This window comes from Triticum dicoccoides, chromosome 4A, assembly GCF_002162155.2.
Source record: "Triticum dicoccoides isolate Atlit2015 ecotype Zavitan chromosome 4A, WEW_v2.0, whole genome shotgun sequence".
NCBI lineage: Eukaryota > Viridiplantae > Streptophyta > Magnoliopsida > Poales > Poaceae > Triticum > Triticum dicoccoides.
Window position 1 is genome coordinate 145,724,294 of NC_041386.1, and position 16,459 is coordinate 145,740,752.

The following is a 16,459-nucleotide window of genomic DNA, read 5'->3' on the forward strand; positions in this document are numbered from 1 at the left end:
TAGCCATTTAATGACTTTAATTCAAATTTGAACTGCATCTTCATGCAAAGGCTAACCATAACGGTTTGAAAAATCATATTTTTGTGTACTAGTGTGTGAGTTAAAAAATCATTAGACGATGTAAATATCTGGAGTTCAAAAAAGAAAATGTAAAGATCTGGCAAGACAACCAGCCCCCACATGATTGTCACTCTATCTCGTGGCTCGAGGTTTGGTAGGTGAGTCACGGGCATCATTAATCAGACACGGTTCTGTAGTGGAAACCATCAGCTATTACGTTCACACACGAATTTTGCTGCGGGAATCATGTGTAATTCAAACTACAATACTCATAAATTCTGGTGATCGGCGTGTGTACTGTTCTCGTCAATCTAGATTCTGGCCGCCAATAAATACTACCTTGCTCACGTCGTCCTGCCTGCATTCTCATCTACATCCTCCCCTCGCTCGCCCTCTCTCTCTCTCAAATCTCTGCCATGGCGTCGCCGGTCTGCCCACGCGCCGACAATGACTCGCCGCCCCGCGAGGACGCTCACTCGAATAGCTGCGATGAGGACCCCTATGCGCCGTTGGACAAGGTTGCGGTTTTGGGGCTAGTACAATCTTTGTCTGTGGAAGTCGCTGTCGTCGGTTGAGAAAGCCAGGCAAGTGGCGTTCAAGAAGGAGATGACGGAGGAGGAAGCCAGGTACCAGGCGGCCTTTGAAGCCCTTGATGCCGCCTGGAAAAAGGAGGTGGCAGAGCTTTGGGAGCGGGTGCGTCATCGTGCGGAGGAGGGGTATGAAGACGAGTACTTCGCGAGGAAGGTCAAAGGCGCTGGGCGCCTCATCGCTGCGTGGAGGTGGGACGATAAGCTCCAGTGTGCCACCGATGAGGAGCTCCAGTGGGCGCCCAACAAAATGGCAAGATCGTTCACGCTCGTCTGCCAGCAAGAGGCAGATAGGTACATCAAGCGCTGCGAGGCGGAGTACTGCCTCCGCACTGGGAAGACGTCGCGCACTAGGGGGCGAGGGGCTACCGGAATATTGGCCCTAGGAGGGATTATTAGTTTTAGTATTGTTTGTTTTTAATTTTATGCATTGTACCTAGTAGTTAAGTATCATCATGTATATGTGATGATATTATATATATATATATATATATATTCTGTGATGAACTTATGAACAATTAATATATATATTATGAATTTCATTTTCTATCTGTTTTTGTATACTAATTTGAATCTAGCTGTTGTCATCCACATATACAGAATAGAAATCGTATATGCACACACTGAAACAGAACATATAAGAACGGAAAACAGAGTACACACATTGAAACGTAGGAATAAACAGAGCAATACTATGATTGCTGTGAATACATAGCTATCCACATCGAAACGACTCAACAAAATAAAACACGTCCATGAGACCATGACCAGCAGCCCTTGCCTACGGTAGCTCTTGGCTCTGCGTGAACTCGTGCAAGCATTCGTCCAAGCGGTCAACACGCTCGTAGTACATCTGGAGCGCGATCTCAAGCTCCAAGTTGGCTATTTCATTGGAGATCACCAGCTCAAGGATGCGACGACCATGTTCCTCTACTATGCCCAGTTGGACACCTGGGCCAAGGAGGCGGTCGAGCCTAGCGACCAGCGCGTTGGCATCCAGCGGGCCGCGGACAAGGCGAACGACGTGGCGGGCGTCCGGTGTAAGTACGGCGCGGCCGACCTCTAGTGCAAGTATGTTGCGGAGGGCCTCTGCCCACTCCTGGCGAGGAATGGGGGTACTGATGGGACGTGTACCCAGCTGCGACGCTGTGTCGACAGCAGGCAAGCGTCGGTGGATCTGCTCTTGCTGTGCGACGCGCCGCGTGCCTCTCGCTCCGTGGCGCTCCAACGGTCTCACCGTGCGGCAAGCCGCAGCCTATCGGTGCGGACGCGCCTAGCTTGCTCTGCGACGCACCATCGATCATGTTGTGCGGTGAGCTATAGCCTGTCGACGCTGACATGCCTATCTTGATCTGCGGTGCTCAAGCGCCATGCGCCAAAGATCTGCTCAACCCTGGCGGTGACGCGCATCACGGCGTCGTCCATCGCATTGCCGAGGAGTGCCTTGGCCTTGATAGGCCATTGCGCCTGCTCATTTTCCTCGTCGATGAGGTTGATGGCAGAGGCGGCACTTTGGTGGGTTGGCATGCTTGGAAAAGGTGGATGTGCTACAGGCTGCGCTTGCCGCCTCCGTGCATCACGCGCTTCCTAGGTTTATGTGTCGCTGGGTGGCGGGAAATAGGTGAGGAAATGGTGGGAAACAGTGGCGTGTTCATAAAATGCCATCAAATTAATGGAAAATTAGCATAGAAGGAACATCGAGCTAGCACAAGAAGTAGATGATGATTAGATGAACACGGACCACACTAGGGAACCCGTCGGTGATGAATTCATCAATCGCAAATGGTTGAATACTAGCAAGTGTTTTCCCACAACACACATGGCTTATTCCATCACAAACACGTCGGATGGATCAACTGTATGACATGCATCGCTCATTGTCAAAAAGTAAAGCGGTAGACCTTCTTTAACATGTGTTAAAAAACAAGGACCTCGAGGTTAAATTAACTCATGGGATGGGTCATATCAGTCATTTAATTTGAAAAATACGACCCATCCTATCATTTAATTTAACATCAACACAACTTCCCACCCAATCACCCATCTGATGGCTGCTCCTGCCTGAGCACCCTTAACTTGAGAGTTCTCTTACATGAGCTATTGGTGGAACGGCTAGTCCTTGCTAATATAGGATGCCTCTTCGCATCCTTATGGCGTATCCGGATGACTGCTCATCCCCCAATGGCCAATAGATGTTGTGTAGACAGAGCATATCACATACGTCTTATTAGAAGCAATCGTCTGTGTTATTATTGGTCTTCGCACACATTTCGGATTACAGACCTGTTTGTCGCGTATCACACACATCTTGATATATTGAACCATTTATGTTTGCTTGTCTCAACCCAAACAGTTCATCCGAGTGAAACGCATGCCGTATATCGCACACACCTTGATCTGGCTGACCGTTTCTTTTGTGTTGCCTAATCGCAAATAGTTCATCCGAGTGAACCGTATGTTGTATATTGCACACATGTCCATCTGGCTGCCCGTTTCTTTTGTTCCTCCTCATCGAAACCATTAAATGAACTAAACCGTATGCCCTGCATCGCACACGCAACTAAAATCTAAACCATGTTTGATGCATCCTCCATCTCAAACGTTTTGCACCTTTTTTGATGGTTTTTACACCACCGTTTTCAATTATTGCATCGCACACAGTTTCGTCGAAGGGTCTCTGATCCTAATTTCGCGTTAGCAGCATCCTTTAGTAGTGGATGTGCATTACCGAGAGGGCCCAGAGATACCTCTTTGATACTCGGAGTGCAAATCCTATTCTCGATCTATGCCAACCCAACAAACACTTTTGGAGATACCTGTAGAGCATCTTTATAATCAACCAGTTACATTGTGACATTTGATAGCACACAACGTATTCCTCCGGTATTCGGGAGTTGCATAATCTCATAGTCGAAGGAATATGTATAAGTCATGAAGAAAGCAATAGCAATAAAACTTAATGATCATTATGGTAAGCTAACGGATGGGTCTTGTCCATCACATCATTCTCCTAATGATGTGATCCTGTTCATCAAATGACAACACATGTCTATGGTTAGGAATCTTAACCATCTTTCATCAACGAGCTAGTCTAGTAGAGGATTACTAGGGAGACGGTGTTTTGTCTATGTATACACACATGTATCAAGTTTCCGGTTAATACAATTCTAGCATGAATAATGAATATTTATCATGAAATAAGGAAATATAAATAACAACTTTATTATTGCCTCTAGGGCATATTTCCTTCAGTCTCCCACTTGCACTAGAGTTAATAATCTAGTTCACATCGACATGTGATTTAACACCAATAGTTCACATCTTTATGTGATTAACACCCATAGTTCACATTGCCATGTGACCAACACCCAAAGGGTTTACTAGAGTCAATAATCTAGTTCACATCGCTATGTGATTAACACCCAAAGTGTACTAAGGTGTGATCATGTTTTGCTTGTGAGAGAAGTTTAGTCAATAGGTCTGCCACATTCAGATCCGTATGTATTTTGCAAATTTCTATGTCTACAATGCTCTGCATGGAGCTACTCTAGCTAATTGCTCCCACTTTCAATATGTATCCAGAATGAGACTTGGAGTCATCCGGATCAGTGTCAAAGCTTGCATCGACGTAACCCTTCAGGACGAACTCTTTGTCACCTCCATAACCGAGAAACATTTCCTTAGTCCTCTTTAGGTACACAAGAATAATTTTGACTGATGTCCAGTGATCTACTCCTAGATCACTATTGTACCCCCTTGCCAAACTCATTGCAATGTAAATAATAGGTCTGGTACATAGCATGGCATACTTTATAGAACCTATGGCTGAGGCATAGGGAATGACTTTCATTCTCTCTCTATCTTCTGCCGTGGTCGGGTTTTGAGTCTTACTCAACTTCACACCTTGTAACATAGGCAAGAACCCTTTCTTTGACTGATCCATTTTGAAGTTATTCAAAAACTTTATCAAGGTATGTGCTTTGTGAAAGTCCAATTAAGCGTCTTGGTCTATCTCTATAGATCTTGTTGCCCATTATATAAGCAACTTCACTGAGGTCTTTCATGAAAAAACTCTTATTCAAGTATGCTTTTATGCTATCCAGAAAATCTATATCATTTCCAATCAATAATATGCCATCCACATATAATATCAATATTTCCATAGCCCTAGGGGAGTCGACGAAATATTCATCCAATAGCTGCAGAGTCCAGAACCACCAGATACAATCTAGACACCATCTCGGATGGGGTTCACCACCTCCATTGGTGCCTCTCCGATGATGTGTGAGTAGTTCTTTGTAGACCTTCGAGTCCTTAATTAGTATCTAGATGGCTTCATCTCTCTCTCTCTCTTAATTCTCAATACAATGGTCTCTTGGAGATCCATATGTTGTAACTCTTTTGCGGTGTGTTTGTTGGGATCCGATGAACTTCGAGTTTATGATCAGATCTATCTTTTTATATCCATGAAAGTATTTGAGTTTCTTTGATCTCTTTATGCATAATTGCTTATAGCCTCGTATTTCTTCTCCGATATTTGGGTTTCATTTGGCCAACTTGATCTATTTATCTTGCAATGGGAAGAGGTGCTTTGTAGTGGGTTCAGTCTTACGGTGCTTGATCCCAGTGACAGAAGGGGACCGACACATATGTATCATTGCTACTAAGGATAAAATGATGGGGTCTATCTCTACATAGATAGATCTTGTCTACATCATGTCATCGTTCTTATTGCATTACTCCAATTCTCCATGAACTTAATACACTAGATGCATGCTGGATATCGGTCGATGTGTGGAGTAATAGTAGTAGATGCAGGCAGGAGTCGGTCTACTAATCTTGGACGTGATGCCTATATAATGATCATTGCCTGGATATCATCATAATTATTTGAAGTTCTATCAATTGCCCAAAAGTAATTTGTTCATCCACCGCTTTGCTATTTTTCTCGAGAGAAGCCACCAGTGAAACCTATGGCCCCCCGGGTCTTCTTTCTCATATTATTTGCCTTTGGCGGTCTATTTTTATTTGCTTTTATTTTTAGATCTATTAATCCAAAAACCCAAAAATACCTTGATGCAATTTATTTTATTTGGTGTTTGATCTAACAATATTTACAACCTTTTTCCCGTCATGCACCAATTGTTGGCACCGTACCCGAAAGGAATTGACAACCCCTTTAACACGTCGGGTTGCGAGGATTTGTTATCTATGTGCAGGGGTTGTTTATGTTGTGTTGCTTGGTTCTCCTACTGGTTCGATAACCTTGGTTTCATATCTAAGGGAAATACCTACCGCCGCTGTGTTGCATCATCCCTTCCTCTTTGGGGAAATACTGACGTAGCTTCAAGAGACATCAAAAGGAATTTCTGGCGCCGTTGCCGGGGAGGATCAAGTCAAGATAGTCTCCTGGCCACGCACCATTTCTGGCTGCGTTGCCAGGGAGGATCCTCAACATATACCAGGTTCCTAATCACAAATCTCATCTCCATGCAATTTACATTATTTTCCATTTTCCTCTTGTTTTCCTCTCTCCCACTTCACAAAAATTTGTCGTTTTATTCGCCTCTCTTTTTCGCTCGCCGTTTTCTTGAGGATCTGTTTTTGAGTGCAATCTTGTTGTGTATTCATCATGACTCAAGAGAACACCAAGTTATGTGATTTCTCAAATACCAACAACAATGATTTTATCGGCACTCTGCTTGCTCCTCCCGCCACTAGTGCGGAGACTTCTGATATTAATACTGCTTTGCTGAATCTTGTTATGAAAGACCAATTTTCCGGTACTCCTAATGAGGATGTCGCGTTCCATCTTAATACCTTCGTGCAATTATGCGATATGAGAAATAAAAAACATGTGGTCAATGATGTGGTCAAGATTAAATTATTTCCGTTTTCCTTGCGTGATTCTGCAAAAATTTGGTTCTCTTCTTTGCGTCGCAATAGTATCGATTCTTGGAATAAGTGCAAAGATGCTTTTATCACTAAGTATTTTCCTCCTACAAAAATTATTTCCCTTAGAACCCAGATCATGAATTTCAATCAACTTGAACATGAGCATGTTGCACAATCTTGGGAAAGGATGAAAATGATGCTAAGGAATTTCCCAACTCATGTGTTAAATCTTTGGATGATCATACAAAATTTCTATGCGGGATTGAATATTTTTCTCATAATCTTTTAGATTCCGCCACTGGTGGTACTTCTATGGAAATTACTTTTGGTGAAGCCACCAAATTTCTTGATAATATAATGGCAAATTATTCGCAATGGCATAATGAAAGAGCTCCTACTAGTAAAAAAGTTAATTGGGTTGAAGAAATTTCTTCTTTGAGTGAAAAAGTTGATGCTCTTGTGAAATTGGTTGCTAGTAGAAGTGCTCTGTTGATCTTAATGATATGCCTTTGTCTACTTTGATTGAGAAAAATAGTGATGCCATAGATGTGAATTTTATCTCTCGAAATAATTTCAACAACAATACTTATAGAGGTAATTTTAATCCTAGGCCTTTTCCTAGTAATTCCTCTAATAATTATGGTAATTCCTATGGAAATCAATCTTATAATAATAATAATAATAATAATAATAATAGGAACACCTCTGATCTTGAGAATAATATTAAATAATTTATCAACACTCAAAAAGTTTTCGACACTTCCATAGAAGAAAAGTTGAGTAAGATTGATGATTTGTCTAGAAGTGTTGATAGAATTGCTCATGATGTGGAAAATCTCAAGATGAAAATTTTGTGCCAAAAGTAGATGAATCAATTAAATCTCTTTATGTTTCTATGGATGAAAGTAAGAAAAGAACCACAATGCTTAGAGCTAAAAGAGATTTTGAAAAAAAGCATTTTCTAACGATTTCTTTCGCAAAAGTGATGAAGATCTTAAAATGATTGGTGTTTCTTCTATTGATGCCTTGTTTAGTAAAGTTAAGATTGATGAAAAAGGGACTGGAGAAGAGTCAACTTTAGGTAGAAGGCGTCCCAATATTTCGTATGGTGAAAATCTTGTTGAAAAAATTGATGAAAGTGGGTTTGGAGAGGTCAAAACTTTAGCTAGTGATGTGCCCACTCTTTTGGATATGATAGTTGATCTTTGATTGATTTTATTTCTTTGTTTAAATCCCCATGCTTATGAACAAAATAAAGCTTTTACTAAACATATTGTTGATGCTATGATGAAAGCTCTTGAAGAAAAATTGGAATTATAAGTTTGAATTCCTAGAAAATTACATGATGAGTGGGAACCTACTATCAAAGTCTAGATTAAAAATTATGAGTGTTTTGTTTTGTGTGACTTGGGTGCTAGTGTTTCTACAATTCCGAAATCTTTATGTGATGTGCTTGGTCTTACTAATCTTGAAAAATGTTCTTTGAATTTGCATTTGGCGGATTCTACTATTAAAAAGCCTATGGGAAGAATTAATGATGTTCTTATTCTTGCAAATAGGAATTATGTGCCCATAGATTTTATTGTTCTTGATATTGATTGCAATCCGTCTTGTCCAATTATTCTTGGTAGACCGTTTTTACGCACTATCAGTGCCGTGATTGATATGAAAGAAGCCAATATTAAGTTCCAATTTCCTTCGAGGAAGGGTATGGAACACTTTCCTAGAACTAGAATTAAGACACCTTATGAATCAATCATGAGGGCATCTTATGGATCTCGAAACAAAGATGACAAAACTTAGATCCTTGCTTTATGCCTAGCTAAGGGCATAAAACTATAACACTCAACCCAATGAATAAAGTTTATTTTTGCTTTTTTCTTCCTGTTTTTGTGTGTCAACACAATTATGCTACTGTTATGATTCTGTTTTTATGTTTTAATTAGTATTTGTGCCAAGTAAATCCTTTAGGATCTTCTTGGGTGATAGTTGTTTGATCTTGCTGAAAAACAGAAACTTTTACGCCCACGACATTAATTTTCATTGTTTTACCAGAGAGCGATAAAATACCCATTCCTCTTGAAGTAGATCAATATACAAATTGCTCAGGTCATCCTAAATTTTCAGAATTTTTGGAGTTACAGAAGTATTCGAAATAGTCAGATTGCTACAGACTATTCTGTTTTGACAGATTCTGTTTTCTTTGTGTTGTGTGCTTATTCTTGATGGCTCTACGGTTTTCTTTGATGAGTTTTTGCCATATAAAAGTTGGAATACATTATATATAATACAAAAAACAAAATATGAATTGGTTTGATACAGTACTTATAGTAGTGATTTATTATTCTTATACTAACGGATCTCATGAAGGTTTTGTTGAGTTTTGTGTGATTGAAGTTTTCAAGTTTTGGGTTATCTTACAATGGATGAAGGAAGGATGGAATAGCCTAATCTTGGGGATGCCCCGGAATCCCAAGCTATTACCCAAAAAATGAGCAACCAACTAAGCTTGGGGATGCCCCTGAGTGGCATCCCCGCTTTCTTCCAACGATCATCGGTATTTTACTTGAAACTATATTTTTATTCGTCACATGATATTTGTTTTGCTTGGAGCGTCTTGTATGATATGATTATTTGCTTGTTTTACTTTGTGTCTTGAGTCATCAACCCTTGCTAGACACACCTATTTGAGAGAGCCAAAATTATGTCATGATTTGTTAGAATTTCTCTCTATGCTTCACTTAAATTTTTTATGAACAATCGACTTGCTCTAGTGCTTTACTTATATCTTTTTAAGCACAGTGTGCTTTAGTATTTTTGAAGAAATGCTCTCTTGCTTCACTTAGATTTATTTGAGAGTTAGTAAAATTTTCAAGAAATTCTCTCTTGCTTCACTTAAATTAATTTGAGAGAAAGAAAAATATATTATGCCCATGATCCTCACTTATATTTGTTTGAGCTTGTCAAAAGCAATACATGAAAATCAGTCCCAAAGTGATAGATATCCAAGAAGGATATAATAAAAACTTTCATGAAGATCATTGGGAAAATAAACTTGATTCTTAGTAATAGTTTTGAGATATTATGATATGATATGTATAAAGTCATCTTAATGAGTAATTATGCTTTAGTAAGAATATTGGTGTTAAGGTTTGTGATTCCCTATGCAAGTACAAAAGTCAATAGTTATGCAATGAAATTATATCCTACTTATGGTGCATTATACGGTGTTATTTATGCTTAATGCTTGCTTATGAGATTATTTGTTTCTTAGTTGGTCGCTTCCCAATATTTTGCTAGCCTTCATTTTGCACTAAGTATGATCACTACTTGTGCATCCAAAAACCTTAAACCTGTTTTGCCACATGAGTCCACTATATCTACCTATATGTGGTATTCTTTTGCCGTTCTAAGCAAATTTGCATGTGCCATTGATAACCCACAAGTATAGGGGGTCGCAACAGTTTTCGAGGGTAGAGTATTCAACCCAAATTTGATGATTCGACACAAGGGGAGCCAAAGAATATTCTCAAGTATTAGCATATGAGTTGTCAATTCAACCACACCTGAAACTTAATATCTGCAGCAAAGTGTTTAGTAGCAAAGTAATATGATAGTAGTGGTAACGATAGCAAAAGTAATTGTAGCAAAAGTGATGTTTTTGGTATTTTGTAGTGATGATAACAATAGCAACAGAAAAGTAAATAAGCGAAGAACAATATATGGAAAGCTCGTAGGCAATGGATCGGTGATGGAGAATTATGCCGGATGCGGTTCATCATGTAACAGTCATAACCTAGGGTGACACAGAACTAGCTCCAGTTCATCAATGTAATGTAGGCATGCATTCCAAATATAGTCATACGTGCTTATGGAAAAGAACTTGCATGACATCTTTTGTCCTACCCTCCCGTGGCAGCGGGGTCCTATTGGAAACTAAGGGATATTAAGGCCTCCTTTTAATAGAGTACGGGAACAATGCATTAATACATAGTAAATACATGAAATCCTCAAACTATGGTCATCACCGGTAAGTATCCCGATTATTGTCACTTCGGGGTTAACGGATCATAACACATAATAGATGACTATAGACTTGCAAGATAGGATCAAGAACTCTCATATATTGATGAAAACATAATAGGTTCAGATCTGAAATCATGGCACTTTGGCCCTAGTGACAAGCATTAAGCATAGCAAAGTCATAGCAACATCAATCTCAGAGCATAGTGGATACTAGGGATCAAACCCTAACAAAACTAACTCGATTACATGATAAATCTCATCCAACCCATCACCGTCCAACAAGCCTAAGATGGAATTACTCACGCACAGCGGTGAGCATCATGAAATAGGTGATGGAGGAAGGTTGATTATGACAATGGCGACGAATTCCCCTCTCCGGAGCCCCGAACGGACTCCAGATCAGCCCTCCCGAGAGACTTTAGGGCTTGGTGGCGACTCCGTATAGTAAAACGCGATGAATCCTTCTCCTCTGGTATTTTCTCCCCGAAAGTGAATATATGGAGTCCAGGTTGAGGTCGGTGGAGCGTTAGGGGGCCCACGAGGCAGGGGGCGCCCCCACCCTCATGGACAGGTGGGGCACCCCTAACGTGGATCTTTCTCCCAATATTCATTATATATTCCAATATAATTCTCCGTTGATTTTCAGGTCATTCCGAGAACTTATATTTCTGCACAAAAACAACACCATGGCAATTCTGTTGAAAACAGCGTCAGTCCGGATTAGTTCCATTCAAATCATGCAAGTTAGAGTCCAAAACAAGGGCAAAAGTGTTTGGAAATGTAGATACGACGGAGACGTATCAACTCCCCCAAGCTTAAACCTTTGCTTGTACTCAAGCAATTTAGTTGATAAACTGAAATTGATAAAGAAAAACTTTTACAAACTCTGATTGCTCTTGCTGTTGTAAATATGTAAAGCTAGCATTCAAGTTTTCAGCAAAGATTATGAACTAACCATATTCACAATAACATTTAGGTCTCATGTTTACTCATATCAATGGCATAATCAACTAGCGAGCAATAATAATAAATCTCGAATGACAACACTTTCTCAAAACAATCATGATATGATATAACAAGATGGTATCTCGCTAGCCCTTTCTGAGACCGCAAAACATAAATGTAGAGCACTTTTAAAGATCAAGGACTAACTAGACATTGTAATTCATGGTAAAAGAGATCCAATCAAGCCATACTCAATGTAAACTAACAGTAATATTTTGAGCGGTATACTTTCATTGTCAACATAACAACCAAGAGATGGCGATATCTTCCATGCTACACACATTATAGGCGGTTCCCAAATAGAATGGTAAAGTTTATACTCCCCCTCCACCAGCAAGCATCATTCCATGGCTTGCTCGAAACAACGAGTGCCTCCAACTAACAAGAGTCCCGGGGGAGTTTTGTTTGCAATTATTTTGATTTGATTTGCATAAAGCATGGGACTGGGCATCCCGGTGACCAGCCATTTTCTCGTGAGTGAGGAGCGGAGTCCACTCCTCTTGAGAATAACCCGCCTAACATGGAAGATACGGACAGCCCTGGTTGATACATGAGCTATTCGAGCATATAAAACAGAATGTTTATTTGAAGGTTTAGAGTTTGGCACATACAAATTTACTTGGAACGGCAGGTAGATACCGTATATAGGTAGGTATGGTGGACTCATATGGAATAACTATGGGGTTTATGGAATTGGATGCACAAGCAGTATTCACGCTTAGTACAGGTGAAGGCTAGCAAAAGACTGGGAAGCGACCAGCTAGAGAGCGACAACAGTCATGAACATGCATTAAAATTAATCAACACCGAATGCAAGCATGAGTAGGATATAATGCACCATGAACATAAATATCATAGAGGCTATGTTGAGTTTGTTTCAACTACATGCGTGAACATGTGCCAAGTTAAGCCACTCGAATCATTCAAAAGAGGATACCACCCTATCATACCACATCACAACCATTTTAATAGCATGTTTGCACACAAGGTAAACCATTATAAACTCCTAGCTGATTAAGCATGGCATAAGCAACTATAATATCAAATTGTCATTGCAAACATGTTTATTCATAATAGGCTAAATCAGGAATGATGAACTAATCATATTTACAAAAACAAGAGAGGTCAAGTTCATACTAGCTTTTCTCATCTCAATAAGTTCATCATATAATCATCATTGTTGCCTTTCACTTGCACGACCGAATAGTGTGGATAATAATAATAGTGCACATGCATTGGACTAAGCTGGAATCTGCAAGCATTCAATTCAAGAGAGAAGACAAGGTAATATGGGCTCTTTGTCAGATCAACGATAATGCATATAAGAGCCACTTTAACATTTTCATTATGGTCTTCTCCTATCGACCCCCAAAGAACAAGAAAAGAAATAAAACTATTTACACGGGAAAGCTCCCAACAAGCAAAAGAAGAACGAGAAATCTTTTTGGGGTTTCTTTTTAATTACTACTACAAGCATGGAAAGTAAACTAATTAAAAGCTACAACTAATTTGTTTGTTTTTCTTAAGGTTTATTAAACACACAAGAAGAAAGCATAAAAGGAAAATAAACTAGCATGGATGATACAATGAAAAAGTATGAGCACCGACAACTAGCAATGAGTGTGTGAACAAGAATGTAATGTCGGTGAGAAATACGTACTCCCCCAAGCTTAGGCTTTTGGCCTAAGTTGGTCTATGGCCACGGCTGGCCTGGCGGATATCCAAAGTTGTAGCTGGGGTCATACTGAGATGCAGCAATTATTGCCTCATGAGCTGCCGCTTGGTGACGGGCCGTCTTCGTCCTCCTCTTATACTCGTCCGCCTCCTCCCTGGTTATAACATATCTCCCTTTTGCCTGGAAGTCAAAGAAAGCAGGAGCAGGGAGAGCGACGTGATAGGTGCGTCGTCTGTCAAAGATTAGTCAGTACTGGAGGAACCGATCGTTCCTCTCAACAAACTGATGACGAACCATGGCCTCATAATCCAAATAAACAGGAGGCAACTCGATATCATACCCATGTATGGGTATACCATGAAAATTAGCTAGACGGGTTGCATAAATTCCACCAAAGAAATCTCCACTAAATCTATTATTATGCAACCTACGTGCAACAATGGCTCCCAAATTATAATGTCTATCTTCTAATACAACACTCCTGAGAACACTGAGGTCAGGGACACACATGTGACATGCTTCATCCTTAACATTTATGCACCTACCTATGAAGAGAACAAAATAATGTATAGCAGGAAAATGAATGCTCCCTATGGTAGCTTGTGTTATGTCTCTAGATTCCCCCACAGTTATACCAGCAAGAAAATCTCTAAATTCAGATTTGCGAGGTTCATTAGGACTACCCCATTGTGGAAGTTTTCAAGCAGTGTTAAAATCCTCTAAGTCCATCGTATAAGAATTTTCATAGATATCAAACAGGATAGTTTGAGAATTGCATGATGATGAAAATTCAAACCTCCTCACAAAGGAATCAGTGAGATAGTGGTACTGGCGGCATTTGTCTGCCTCGAAGCTCTCAAGATCAGCATTACACACATATGCATTAAATTCATCCTTGATTCCTGCTCGATCCATAAAGTCCTCTGAAGGCCATTCACAAGCCCGCACTTGAGCTTCCCTCGGTGGTTCTTCGTCGGCATCACGCATTGCGAGCCTGGGTCCTTGCTTCCTTAAAGGACCACCTTGGTACATTTTCCTAAGCATATTTCTTCCTCTGAAAAATTTCTAAAATTTTAGGAACTTCAAAATAAAAGTGAACCAAACTCAATAATATTGATAGCAACTACTCCTACAAGTGCCTAGAGGCAATATCATGCATCAAAACTACTTTTGACCATATAAATTTGACATGCAAGCTCAAGAACAGGGTCACCTAAGCAGCAAAAATATGAAATGAATAAAGAACTAGAATAAAAACTAATTGGACCATTGGAGGAGTCACATACCAAGGAACAATCCCCCAAAGCAGTTTTGTGAGAGGTGCTTTGAGCAAGGAGATCGAAAAATGGCAGCAAAATGAGCTTGGACTCGGGTTTGAGCTAGTTAGTGGTGTTTGTGGGAGGAAGAAGGAGTGTGTGGTAGCTGGAATAAGTGGAGGGGAGGCACCATGTGCCCATGAGGCAGGGGGGCGCGCCCAGGGGGGTAGGGCGCGCCCTCCACCCTCGTGGCCAGGTGCTTGCTCCCCCTGCTGTGTTCTCAGTGCCACATATTCTAAAATATTCTAGAAAAAAATCATATTTAATTTTCAGGTCATTTGAGAGATTTTAATTTTGGGGTATTTTTTAGTGCATAGATAATTCAGAAAACAGACAAAAATTACTATTTTTGCTTTATTAATATAAATAACAGAAAGTAAAAAGAGGGTACAGAGAGTTGTGTTTTCTAAATTCATCCATCTCATGCTCATCAAAAGGAATCCACTAACAAGGTTGATCAGGTCTTGTTAACAAACTCATTCCGAATAACATGGAATCGGAGAATTTTCGAATAACACTAGGTTACCTCGACGGGGATATGCACATCCCCAACAATATGAATATCATATTTCTTCTTGACAGTAGGAAGAGGAAATTCAAAACCTCCAAAAATAATCGATGTAATTTTTCCAATAGAGTTTATACTATGAACTTGAGGTTGTTTCCTCGGAAAGTGTACCGTATGCTCATTGCCATTAACATGAAAAGTGACATTGCCTTTGGTGCAATCAATAACAGCCCCTGCAGTATTCAAAAAGGGTCTTCCAAGAATAATAGACATGCTATCGTCCTCGGGAATATCAAGAATAACAAAGTCCGTTAAAATAGTAACGTTTGCAACTACAACAGGCACATCCTCACAGATACCGACAGGTATAGCAGTTGATTTATCAGCCATTTGCAAAGATATTTCAGTAGGTGTCAACTTATTCAAATCAAGTCTACAATATAAAGAGAGTGGCATAACACTAACACCGGCTCCAAGATCACATAAAGCAGATTTAACATAGTTTCTTTTAATGGAGCATGGTATAGTTGGTACTCCGGGATCTCCTAGTTTCTTAGGTATTCCACCTTTAAAAGTATAATTAGCAAGCATGGTGGAAATTTCAGCTTCCGGTATCTTTCTCTTATTAGTAACAATTTCTTTCATATACTTAGCATAAGGATTCATTTTGAGCATATCAATCAAACGCATACGCAAGAAGGTAGGTCTAATCATTTCAGCAAAGCGCTCAAAATCCTCATCGTCCTTTTTCTGGGACGGTTTAGGAGGAAAAGGCATGGGTTTCTGAATCCATGGTTCTCTTTCCTTACCATGCTTCCTAGCAACAAAGTCTCTCTTATCATAACATTGATTCTTTGATTGTGGGTTATCAAGATCAACAACAGGTTCAATCTCTACATCATTGTCATTACTAGGTTGAGCATCAATATGAACATCATCATTAACATCATTACTAGGTTCATGTTCATTAGCAGATTATGTTTCAGCATCAGAAATAGAAATATCATTAGGATTCTCAAGTGTGTCAATAACAGGTTCACTAGAAGCATGCAAAGTCCTATCATTTTTGTTTTTCTTCCTTTTAGAAGGACTAGGTGCATCAATAATATTTCTCTGAGAATCTTGCTCAATTCTCTTAGGATGGCCCTCAGGATACAAAGGTTCCTGAGTCATTTTACCACCTCTAGTCATAACTCTAACATGATTATTTTTTCTTACTATTTAATTCATTGACCAAATCATTCTGAGCTTTAAGTACTTGTTCTACTTGAGTTGTAACCATAGAATCATGTTTACTAATAAGTTTAAGTTCACCTTTAACATTAGCCATATAATCACCCAAGTGTTCAAGCATATCAGCATTGCATTTTACTTCTCTACCAAAATA